The sequence below is a fragment of the Amyelois transitella genome, chromosome 7, assembly GCF_032362555.1.
Source record: "Amyelois transitella isolate CPQ chromosome 7, ilAmyTran1.1, whole genome shotgun sequence".
In the NCBI taxonomy this organism is placed as follows: domain Eukaryota; kingdom Metazoa; phylum Arthropoda; class Insecta; order Lepidoptera; family Pyralidae; genus Amyelois; species Amyelois transitella.
In genome coordinates this window covers 9,930,700-9,943,443 of record NC_083510.1, presented here as the reverse complement: position 1 = coordinate 9,943,443, position 12,744 = coordinate 9,930,700, and the positions used below count along the sequence as shown (strand labels likewise).

The 12,744-nt window shown below is 35.9% G+C and overlaps 1 protein-coding gene across 1 annotated transcript in view; it reads right to left on the bottom strand.

The window, feature by feature from the left end:
* LOC106130169 (uncharacterized) overlaps positions 1 to 12,744 on the bottom strand; it is a 147,950-nt gene that overhangs the window by 82,430 nt on the left and 52,776 nt on the right. The gene's annotated exons all lie outside the window — the stretch shown is intronic.

Here is a 12,744-nt window from a genome sequence, read left to right as displayed (position 1 = left end):
CGACAACGATGGACGTGTGATAAGTAGGGCTAGAATGTGGAAACAAGTTAGCAAGCTCGATTAAGCGAGTTTTAGGGTTTCATAATGTTGAGCGAGTAGTACTTTTATCATAAGTTTTGTCGATTAAAGACAAACTACGAGCAGTGAAACGATTCCTCGCTAGCCAGCAAAATAGTAAGTAATTTGCGCACCGTCTGCGGGCCAACTGCCTAACGACGAATTAAACGATTCTTCTATCGCACATTAAGTCTATAATTTGTAGACAATTGACGTGCCCCACGGTTTTATTTTAGTCTAGTCTATGCATATGTTTATAATTCCCACGACTGTATCTATTTTATTATTTTTTGGTTTTTAGTACATTTATATTAAACATTGCAATGTATGTTTAACATAAAACCGTTTAATTTAAAAAGATTTTTTACCTATTTTTATTTTCTAGTTTTTAGTTTTTATTTCGCATTCTGTTTAATTCATTTAGTGCTTCATTATTGCAAGGTTTCTTGCCCGTTAGTTTATTGCAGTCCAACTCCTCTATACGTAGTCCCTGCAAGATCTTACTCTACTAAGAGCCACGTAGGCTTGACCTTCTTCAAACAGTTTCGCACCTAAGTATACGACTGCGTGATCACAGTGCTGCCCTGCATTTTATGTATTGTAGAAGCCCATGATAGTGACCTTTCATTTGATACCCATGTTGATGGGATTGATAAAACCTAAGTTATCCGCCATTTTGTAGAGGCCGCCATCTTGGATTTCAATTTTTTATAGTATATTGTATTCTGCTTGTTGAGCCCTTTCATTTGATACCCATATTGATGGGATCAATAAAACCTAAATTATCCGCCATTTTGTAACGGCGGCCATCTTGAATTTATAATGATAATGAATAAACATAATTATATTGTCACCAAAATCCAAAGTGTATACAAAATTTCAGATTAATCGGTTGACAGGAAGAGGGTGAAATTTGAATTACTAAATTTGACCCAAGAATAAATAAAACAAACGGGGTGAGCTAAATAAAACCGTTTAAAAATTGGCTATGTTTAATTTTCGAATAAATGAAGGTACATGGTACTTTAAAACAGTCAACGTAAAAACGCTTGGGTCTTATATGTTTGATATTTCTGTCTGTCTGTCTGTGAATCGTAACTCCTGAACGCATGAACAGATTTTGATATTTTTGTAAAGTATGTCAATTGTCTTTGAGTAAGTCAACTACCACAACAAAATGTTGGATTACATCCATTTTGTCACGATTCCCGCAATATCGGTTCCTATATTATATTATACACCAATTTTGACATAAGATCTCAAATAAATGAATTGAGGCGATGTCACGATAAATTAATAGAGAAATGCGAGAAGGAAACGACGTCATTACGACCTGCGCTTGATGTTCCCGCAGGAAGCTCCACGAGAAATTACGTCGAAATCGGACTCTTGGGGAAGGAAATAATATGTCACATCATACATTCTTATTAACGACGTATTAAATCAAAAGGATGATTAATTGAGCAGACATTTCAAGGGAATATGTCAGATCATATATTTTTAGTGCCGTGTGGTTCCCGGCACCAATACAAAAAAGAATATCTAGGACCACTCCATCTTTTTCCCATGGATGTCGTAAAAGGCGACTAAGGGTTAGGCTTACAAACTTGGGATTCTTTTTTAGGCGATGGGCTAGCAACCTGTCACTATTTGAATCTCAATTCTATCATTAAGCCAAATAGCTGAACGTGGCCATTCAGTCTTTTCTAGACTGTTTGCTCTGTCCACCCCGCAAGGGACGCAAGCAAGACGTGACCATATGTATGCATATATTTTTTTTGCTGGCATATTAAATCAAAATGGGTGAATTTGAGTATTTATAACTAATATTCGATATTCTCATCTGCATTTTCCCGATTACACCTTACGAAGGATAGGCAGAGATTATCTTAACGCGGCATATTTTCAGTTGACACGATCTCTGCTTTACTTATTATGTTCTATTATTATGATTACTTATGTAAAAAAAGCTTAATAAATTTCGCTGATATTTTTGTCATGTTAGCGGCATGAACCGTACAAGCACAAGTATGCATAAGCTATATTTTTTTTGTGATTTGCTGTAATGGCGAAGTTAAAACTTATTATCTAAATCTTACTTTATTTACTTTCAAAGAGAGAAAGGCACACTTCTTTTTTAAATAAATTGAACGTCTTTGTAAAAAACTTGATATTTAAAAGGTTATTGTTTGAGTTGAAATCAATGAAATTTACCTATATCTATTGCATTTCTCATTTATGAGAAATTGAATGCATTGGACTTGTGTTCATTTCAAGTTGAGTTCTAAGGTGGTACGAGATCACGCACGCTCAAATAATTCTTATTTATCATTGTGTAAGTTTATATTATTCCAACAATTTCCAATTTTAAATTCTATAATATTATTTCTATTTTTACTACCCCTACCTACCTACCCCACCGGGAAAACGGCGAGATTTTATGTATATATGTATGAATATAATTTAAAAAATCTACTTTAATATTTTGCCATTTTTCCGAAATGTCAGACGTACTTACCAAATCACACTCACTAGATATGACGTATTTTCTCTAAATGATACACCGACTTTAAAACTTTGTTGAGGACTTATAGTAAGGTGGTTCTTCGTAATAATTATTAGAGAAACTTTGCTAGTACGTCAACTTCGACATTAATCGGTTTGTAGAATTGTTCAAATAGTTATAAACACTTAATGTCAAGTTGTTCAATGAAAATTGTCAGAAATACAAGTGTTTCTCAGAAATGTTTGGGAAACTATTCGTTTCATTAAAGACTAGACGTTTACGCGGTACTAAGCTTTCGTAAAACCATCAAGAAAAATCTATCTATAACGGGCGCGATGTTTCGGGCACAACCGTTACCAAAGGGAAATATCTTCCACCAGATTGGGGTGTTATGCCTAGGGAATAGAGTCATGCTTGCGCATTATAGCATTTATCTATTTTGTGGCTTGGCGTGGACGTCGCCAAAATGCCATTAATCTAAAAGCTTGGAATGTTAAAAATAAAATATTTACATTACTAAGCGAAGCCGTAACAAATAAATCCATCTAAACCGATACCAACTCATGAAACGAAAAGAAACTTTGTATCAAAGTGTTGCGAACACCGCATTTTTCAAAGTGGCTTATCCTGAACACGTGTATGAATATTTTATACGTCAATACTTTCTATTGATATAGTGTGTGTTGCGTGATACAAAGAAAAACTTTTTGCATCTACACCTCTTTGGAGAGGAGCCCAAAGTTCGCATGTAACCACAATTCTATACCTGGTAAGTCTTGCTTTTACACGAAGCCACTCCCTTATAATGGAAAGTGGTTGGCTATGTCATCTGCCTTATAATGAAAGAAGATGTTGACTGACTGACATTTTAACGCACTTCCCAAACCGCTGGATCTAGTGATTTGAAGTTTTACATGTTCTATAAGTGACCTTCCTTTTGTGCACTAAGAGAACATTTACAAAATCCCCACGGGAACGGATATTTACGGGATTTTTCGCTTTATGCGTATTTGTGAGCGTACTTCATTAAGAGGTCAATTAGTTGTGGTATGGTATTAAAATTTAAACTTTCTTAACAAAAAATTTACTGCTTGATCGACCTGACGATTGTCCTGGGTAAGTTCTCTATCTCTTTGGAGACAAGCTCAGGGTTTGTCTATTGACCATGATTTTGAGTTCGGGAAGTCAAAGTCTTACACAAAACGACTTTTAAGTAGAAAGTAATTGGCACTATCTATCTCCTTAAAAACAATTCGTGATAAATTTTAAATTCTTCCAAGTCTTACTGTATTTGATGGGAGAGCGTTCAGAAGATGCATACTTCGTTGCATAAATCCGATTTCTGCCCGCTTGTACTGAATGCAAAATAAAATATACCGACAAAAGAATGAAAAGACTGCTGAGCAAAGACTGGACGCGGTGTGGTAATATGACGGGAGCTGGAGAGCCCAACTTTTAAGTAAAAATATGAAAAAAGAGGTCAATTATTTTAAAAGGTAAAAAATAACTTATATAACACACGTACAACATAAGTAGCTGTTTGAAATGGTTGCTATTTTTATAAGTTCTATTTTTGAGATTTTAAAAAGTTTCAATACAACGTGTTCAAATATACATATACATAAATCAAGATTCCGATTTTTGTAAACTATTAGTACCTTTTTAATAAAAAAAGTTCATGTAAAATGTACGTTAGTTTTGCGAACTTATGTCAAATAGTAAAGGTAATTAGAAAGACATGCCACACACTAAATGCAGTTCGAATGCTTGCACTAGCAAACAAGCTTCGTTTTGTACAAAAAAATTTTCCTTTGTCTATGAAAAAGTTATAATGCAGAGGCAGCTACATACCACACCGCAACCCGAGTGCTGGCAAACAAGCTGTCTCAATTGTGAGCAGTTCATGGGCAAGCGGCTTAGTTCGCTTACTTTTAGCTTGTTTTGCTTGTTCATGTCCGGTTAGAATAAAGCCTGGATTTCGATAGCTTAGAAGTAAAGAAATCATACATACATTGGATTAAAAAAAGAAGTTTAAGTGAAGTTTATATATATATATATATATCCTGTGATATTCTATGTAATGTTGCTTTCTATTAAAATTATTGCATTTTTAATAAGAAAATCATTGGCAGGTAAAGAAAATAAGAATTATTATAAATATATGTAAAGATTTACAGTATCCATCTTCTAATTAAACTTTATGCGAATAAAGTTTGAGATTATATCTCCCATATGGTAATACCAGATATTCCAACATACATACATACATACATAAAATCACGCCTCTTTCCCGGAGGGGTAGGCAGAGACTACCTCTTTCCACTTGCCACGATCTCTGCATACTTCTTTCGCTTCGTCCACATTCATAACTCTCTTCATACAAGCTCGGCGGTTTCGGGTACTTTTGACCTGACCCTTTACCAGGACGTCCTTAATTTGATCAAGATACGTTCGTCTAGGTCTTCCCACTCCGACCTTTCCCTCCACACTCTCCTTGTATATCTGCTTAGTCAACCTGCTTTCATTCATCCTCTCCACATGACCGAACCATCTTAACATACCCTTTTCTATTCCTGTAACTACATCTTCTTTCACATCACAACATTCCCTTATCACGCTATTCCTTATCCTGTCACTCAATTTCACACCCATCATACTCCTTAACGCTCTCATTTCCACTGCATTTATTCTGCTTTCATGCTTCTTTTGCCATACCCAACTTTCACTCCCATACATTAATGTCGGGACCAACACGCCCCTGTGCACAGCCAGTCGAGCCTTTTTGGATAGTTTCTGACTGCTCATAAAGGCATGCAAAGCTCCATTCACCATGTTCCCCGCGTTCACTCTCCTTTCAATATCACTATCATACTTGCCATCTGATGTAAACTTTGATCCTAGATATACAAACTCTTTCACTTGCTCCACTTTTTCTCCTCCAATCAAAATATTACATGCTGTCATTTCTTTCTCCATTTCAAAAACCAGTGTTTTAGTTTTACTTACGTTCACTTTCATTCCTTTCTCTTTTAAAGCTTCATGCATACAGTTTACCATCTCCTGTAACTCCTCCGCTGATGACGCCAGTATAACCTGATCGTCGGCATAGAGCAGACATTTGACGAGTAACTCATTCATCCTTAATCCACTTTTAGACTCTTTCAAATCTGTCAAACAGCTATCCATAAATAGGTTGAACAGCCACGGTGACGCAACACATCCTTGCCTAACGCCTTTCTCAATCTTAAACCACTCAGTGTGCGCTCCGTTTATCCTGACACAAGCACTCGAATCCTCATATAAGGATTTCAGTGCTCGTATTAAGAGACTGCTCACCCCATGCATAGAAAGTGCTGACCACAATTCATTCCTCTCAACTCTGTCATAGGCCTTTTCCAGATCTACGAATGTGCAATAGACTTTTTGACTCTTGGCCAAAAACTTTTCGGCTATGCACCGCAAGGAAAAGACCTGATCAGTACATCCCATTCCCTTTCGAAATCCCGCTTGAGCATCCCATATTTTGTCATCAGTTTCATTCCTGACTCTATTAATCAATACCTTAGCATACAATTTGCCGACGACGCTAAGCAGGCTTATACCACGATAATTTTTGCAGTCCAGCTGTGACCCTTTTCCTTTGTAAAGTGGCACGATAACAGCCTTACACCAATCTTTTGGTACTCGGCCGCTTCTCCAACACAAATTGAAAAGGCAGTACAACTGACTAGCTACTACGCCTTTTCCTGCTTTAAGCATCTCGACCGACACTCTATCACACCCAGCAGCCTTTCCCGCTTTCATACTCTTAAGTGCTTCCACAATTTCGAACATTTCAATTTCGCCTTCCATCTCATTCTCTTTTTCTTCGCTATAGCAGAAATCTTTCTTATTTCCTTCCTTTTTTTCAAATAAACTTTCAAAATAGTCCTTCCATATCTTTAGTACACATTCTTCTCCTTTCACAACGCTACCATCCTGGCATCTGATCCTAGTCAGCTCTCTGGTTATAGTATTTCCTCGGGCTGACCTTACGGATTTCCAGAATACTTTCAGATTTGACTGAAAGTCTTCTGATAGCCTTTTATCAAAATCCTCTTTATACTCTTCTTTCTTTCTAATCACAGCTTTCTTAACCAAATCTTTCATTTTCTTATATTCCTTACGTGCTTCATTCACATCTTCATCTATAACCTCTTGCATTCTTAAGTTAGCTTTTGCTGCTAACAAATCCAGCCATGCTTTCTTCTTTAATCGCACAAGTTCTTGCACATCTTTACTCATCCACGCATTTTTGTGATTTTTTCCTTTCCTTCTTCTACTTACACCACACACTTCAACAGCTACTTTCACAATTCTTTCTTTAAATTCCTTCCATCCATCTTCAATATCGCTCATTTCCTCTAAATCTTCAAATTCATCCTTCAGTCTATTAATATACTTCTTACCTACATCCATATCTTGCAAATTTTCTACTTTTACTCTTTCCAAAGCGCTGGTTTGCTCCCTTACCCTGTGCCGCCAGCGATTGAAGATACCCCTTATCCGGGATATCACCAGTAAATGGTCCGAGTCAATGCCAGCACCGCGATATGCACGGGTATCCAGCACTTTGTTCTTCAATCTTTCATCTACAATCACAAAGTCTATCATACTTTTTAAAATACCTTCCACTCTTGTGTAGGTGTGGATCTCTTTATGTTGAAACATTGAGTTCGACACAAAAAGATCCCACTCTAGACAAATTTCTAATACACTTCTTCCATTATCATTCACCTTTTCGTCACCAAACGCACCAAGCACCTTTTCATATCCATCACGCTTTACACCCACCCATCCATTAAAATCACCTAACATAATAATCTTCTCATTTGGCTTGGTAACTTTCAATACTTCTCTTACACTATTCCAGAACTCCTCGTTTTCGCTTTTTGCTGATGTTGTACCCCTCGAACCCACATCCCAAGGTGCATAAACACCTAGAACGAAGATCCGAGTGATTCCAACTTTCAGCCTAATCCATAGAAGACGAGGGCTGACACACTCATACTCATTCACGCACTCAGCCATTCGTGCAGAAAGAATTAGACCGACCCCTTGACAGCCTCGGCTGGTACTGGAAATTCCAGACCAATACGCCGTGTAAGGGCCGTGCTGCGTCGCGTCGCATCCTTTCCGCTTCGTTTCATTCACGCACAACACATCCAAACGTCTTTCATCCATCATCTGGCATACTTCCTCAATCTTATCCTTCATTCCTCCTCTTACATTCATCGTCGCAAAGCGGCTTTCAGCAGACCGCATACCGCTCCCGCCGGGAACGAGACGTGATGGGGTGCGGACACCATCGCCGCCATCTAGGTGCTCTTTCAAAAAATTTGCATCCATGCGATTCCCACGAGACGCTAGGGAAAAATTTTGTCCGCCCCAGCAGAGCCCCGCATGCCAGGGTAAGGCTAGCCATTACCTGGGGGTCGCCCAACCCCATGGCGGAAGTGGCACGCTCGAGACTAGGCTCGCCCCTAGCCATGCATCCATCGGCGCGGCAGACCTTAGATTGGCAGGGATTTACATTAAAGAGGAATCCCAAGTCTATCCCTTAGTCGGCTCTTACGACATCCGTGGGAAAGAGATGGAGTGGTCCTATTCTTTTGTAATGGTGCCGGGAACCACACGGCATATTCCAACAAAAGGACTAAAAAAATAATACAAAGAAAATATCAACAAAAATTTATCCAGGCATACATTTCTCTTATTCATTAATTAGTCCGGTTGTAAAAAATTCATTCCATAATTTATTAATGTAACATCACTAAAGTTGAGGTTGTAAAGAATTTAGCAAAAAGCGGAGCGGGTAAAAGCTGCTAAAAATAGCGAAAATTTTATAGAGAGACATCTTCCGACGATTTCATTCCCGGCTGAAATTTCCTTAGTCATAGAACCTTCATAAAGCTATACTCTTCCCGTTTCAATATTTTTATATTGAATATATTATTTTGTATCTATCTAAATATAGGTGTTAATAGAATAATTACGTTTATTTAGTTTTTTTGAAGGAATTTTTGTATTTCTTTCATTATGCAACTCAAGTAAGTCAAGTTAAATTGATGTGTGTTATTAGTGGCTAATCATCGTACAATACCCGGTAATTTGTCTCGGCTAATAATCATCAGTTTCACTGATCCAGTAGGTCACTTCCGCAGAATGTCACAATGTCAAATTCGTAACTTATTCATTATTTTCCTTTTTTTTATTATTGAATAAACAGTTGTGAAAGTGATGCTTAAAACTATAGTACGAAAATTCGTTAAAAATTGAGAAAAACTGACAAATTGCGACAATTTTTAAATGATGACCATATCCAAAAGTGACAAACTAAGACAAACTGAACGCGAGGCATAAAAAGTAATTTTGAAATAAATACTTGGTAACCAATTTTGAGACATATTCTCTTAACACCAAGTTCTATTAGAACAAAATACAAACCAGTATCCCAAATGTTTTACATTAAAATTTTAACCCTCATAGTCCGACGCAAATTTATACATAAAGTGCCCAAGATTAATCCTTGGGTAAAACAAATTCCTAAGCGGGTGGCGCCGGAGGCAAAATGTAGCTCCGATTATGGGCATTGAAATTTAATATTCTACCAGAGGATTATTTATAGGAAGTCTTATATCTCAGTCTGAGGAGAATATTCAAATAATCTTTCATCTTATTCTAAGTTAGTGCTCTATTTGATGAAGATTGCTTAGTTTTATTTCACTTTAATGTTTATAGCCATAAATAATTTCCTGTTTTTTGTATGTTTAGTATAGCACTTAATTTTTTAGGGGCTCCTTTAAGAGATAAGTGTCCCCTTTTTTTATCAAAGGATATTTTCAGTTTTTATGTTGTACAAAATATATTCTTAATGAATTAATAACCTGTATCAATAATCATCCTTCTTACTTTAAAACAATTAAATCACCAACAGAATTGATCCTATGATATTTTAAAAAATACGGTCGAACTTAGAACCTCCTCCTGTTTGAATTCAGTTAAAACAATAATATAATTAACAAATTTTAATTAATGATGTTAGTAAAACCGGTTGAGAAAATAACGAGTAAATGATAACTCGTTTACCCAGTATTTCCTGGATGTTCTGTGAATGGGTTTTACCTAAATTTTAATCAAGCTCAGAGTAAAACCCCATTTTGCCCGTTTACAATGACTAATTCGAAAATAGATAACTTATAATATAATACATCTTAATCCGTTACAGGGTACCGGGCCAATCATAAGTCTCGCCACGTTTCGGTGAATGTTTTAATGGTAAAAAAGACATTTAAACATAGTATTTATAAATAACACAGGTATTAAACGCGCATGTAACGTACCTTTATTTTATCTCGGTCATTTCAGTCGCTCACTGACCACGGATCATTGTAATATGATTCGAAACGTCCGAGATAAAGTAAAGGCACGTCATGTGCGCTTTTATCACTTGTATTATTTATAATTGTAGGTATATTATACATCGCGACTGATTAAAATCACTTTCAGAGATGATGATCCCCTGGCTAGTGGTAGATAGCAAGAGAAGACGACCTTTATATAAAGGTAATTGAGTGTTTAACTATGATCCACTATAGATTAGGATGAAAGTTGAAAGGGATAGGACAAGCTTCGTGTGATATGCTCGTATGCTTCAGGATCGTGGTCACAGACCTACCTTGGGTTCTTGTCTAAAAAGGTGAAAATATAAACGGGACTAACGCCAAATGACTTTGTTATCTATAAAATAATATGTCTATGACTTCATAGTACAGTAAATTCAGTGAGGATAAAGAAATACTGTGAAAGCGCGCGTTAAGCTGTGGCTTATCTTTTACAGGCCTAGAATTAATATTAAACAAGCTTTACCCAAGAAGTAAGTAATGTTTGAGAATGTACCTTAAATTCTACAATTTGATTGGATTGTTTTATTTTTATATATATAAAACAAATGTCGATGAAGTGAAAAAAGTATCTAAGGATCGTGGCAAGTGGAAAGATGATGTCTACCCATTTAATACACTGGTATAATGTAACCTAGTGTACCTATGTACCACAAAGAGATGTGATTTTTTGTAATTGTATTTATATGTAAAACCAAACATGAAGAAAAATATTTTATCTTTTTAGAAATAATTGTCTTAATTATAGTTTTTGATTGGCAAAAATTTAAGTCGAAAATTAATATATTTTTGCGCCTGACTGGAATTAAAAAAAATCTCTTACTGAAATAAATTTTCTCTTATTTCCCTTTGTGATCTCATATTGCTCGTAATAGCAAACAATTATGAACACCTGATTTATTAAGAATACTAAGTAAACACAACTATAAATTAAGTCTCGTAATAGATATTTACAAATGTCTTGATTTTCGAAAGCAAATACTTTTAAGTATATAAAATAAAAAATATGTCTGAATGTCGTACTGTTATTTGCTCGAATTATATTTTCAGTAAATATATTGACATAAGCAAATAAAAGAATTTGCATTAAAATTTTCCATTACAAGTTGAATGTACGTACATGGTTATTTTGTTTAATTTTCATCTCATATTTGTAGCGAGAGAGATGATTCGGGCTCGACCGCCACCAAAGGGAATATCTCCCGCCTTCCGCTAGATGTTATGCCTATAACTACAGCTCCGACGATGTTAATTTGTAATTGATACAGTTTATTAGGTTGTATTTATGCTCCAATCCGTGAAATATTTGCTTGTGCGATGTAATAGGTTTTATCTATCATTTTACTGCCCTCACACAGGCTGAATGAAAAATAAGCAAGCACAATCGGAAATTTTTAAAAAGGATAATATAAATCCTGGAATAAAAAAGGCAGTTTTATCATACGAACGAAGCCGTAGGTAAACGCTAAAGGTGATGCAACTTTTCAATTTCATCACACTCAAAGATAACTTTCAACTCGAATGTACGCCGGGCCGCCACAAATTTTTACACGGCAATATTTCTCCCAAAAGTTTCCGATGCAAAAATAAGATGGCCGACGAAGGCCACTGAATTAGCTATATTCAAAGGAATGGGATGTTTCAATTCACGATCCCCAATAAGTTTGGCCATAAAAAATTCGGCATGCGAAAAGGCTGACCGAAAAAATATAGCAGACATAAATTCAGACTCATTACTGCCGGCCAAGTTTTTGCATACGGTTTATTATTATGTTAGTTTGGAGTTGATGGGCGTGTATAACTTTGTAACCAGTTTTCAGGTTTCACTTAGGAGTAATGAGCTATAAAGATACTGGTTTCTCGTTAATGTAAAGAAATTTAATGAATCTTGAATTAAAGAAGGAAGACTTTATACTAATATTATAAATTTTAGTGTGTCTGTTTGTCCGTCTTACATACCAACATCATTGAACCGATCTCCATGGAATTTTGCTTACATATAAAGTGTGGAGTACAAATAAAGACCCAGGGTATTTAATCACGCGGATGACGCCGCGGACGAATGTTTGCGAAATAGGAAAACGTATGTATTTCAATCATTTCAATGATGTCCATTAAATTTATTGTATGAAAATTAATACAATCAAGGCGAATTTATTTCGTCGACAATACAAAATAAATACAAATACAGAAATTATTTGTTCGAAGTAAATACTGTAAATATTAAACTTATGTTTGGCTTTCATCAAATTAAAGTCTGCCAATTATTGGACTGAAATAGCAAGACTGCTGAATGTAAACTACGAAATTGTAGATCCAATGTAATCAATGGCTTTCCGTTTTTTGTCGAACAAGCTATTTGCAGGGATAACGTTGTTATTTGACGTTTTATAGTCGTTTGTGTAACTATAATATACTAGAGGCCGCCCGCGACTTCGTCCGCATGGAAACCCTATCAATCCGGCGGGAACTCCGGGATGAAAAGTAGCCTATATGTTATTTTGGGTCTTCAGCTATCTACATACCAAATTTCATCGTAATCGGTTCAGTAGTTTTTGCGTGAAAGAGTAACAAACATCCATACTGACATCCTGATATACTCACAAATTTCCAATTTATAATATTAGTAGGATATATATATATACATATATACATATATATAGACTGTAAAGTTGAAATATTTTTAGTCTTTTAATAAAAAGATAAAGAATGTTTAAGTTTATTACGGTCACACGTCAA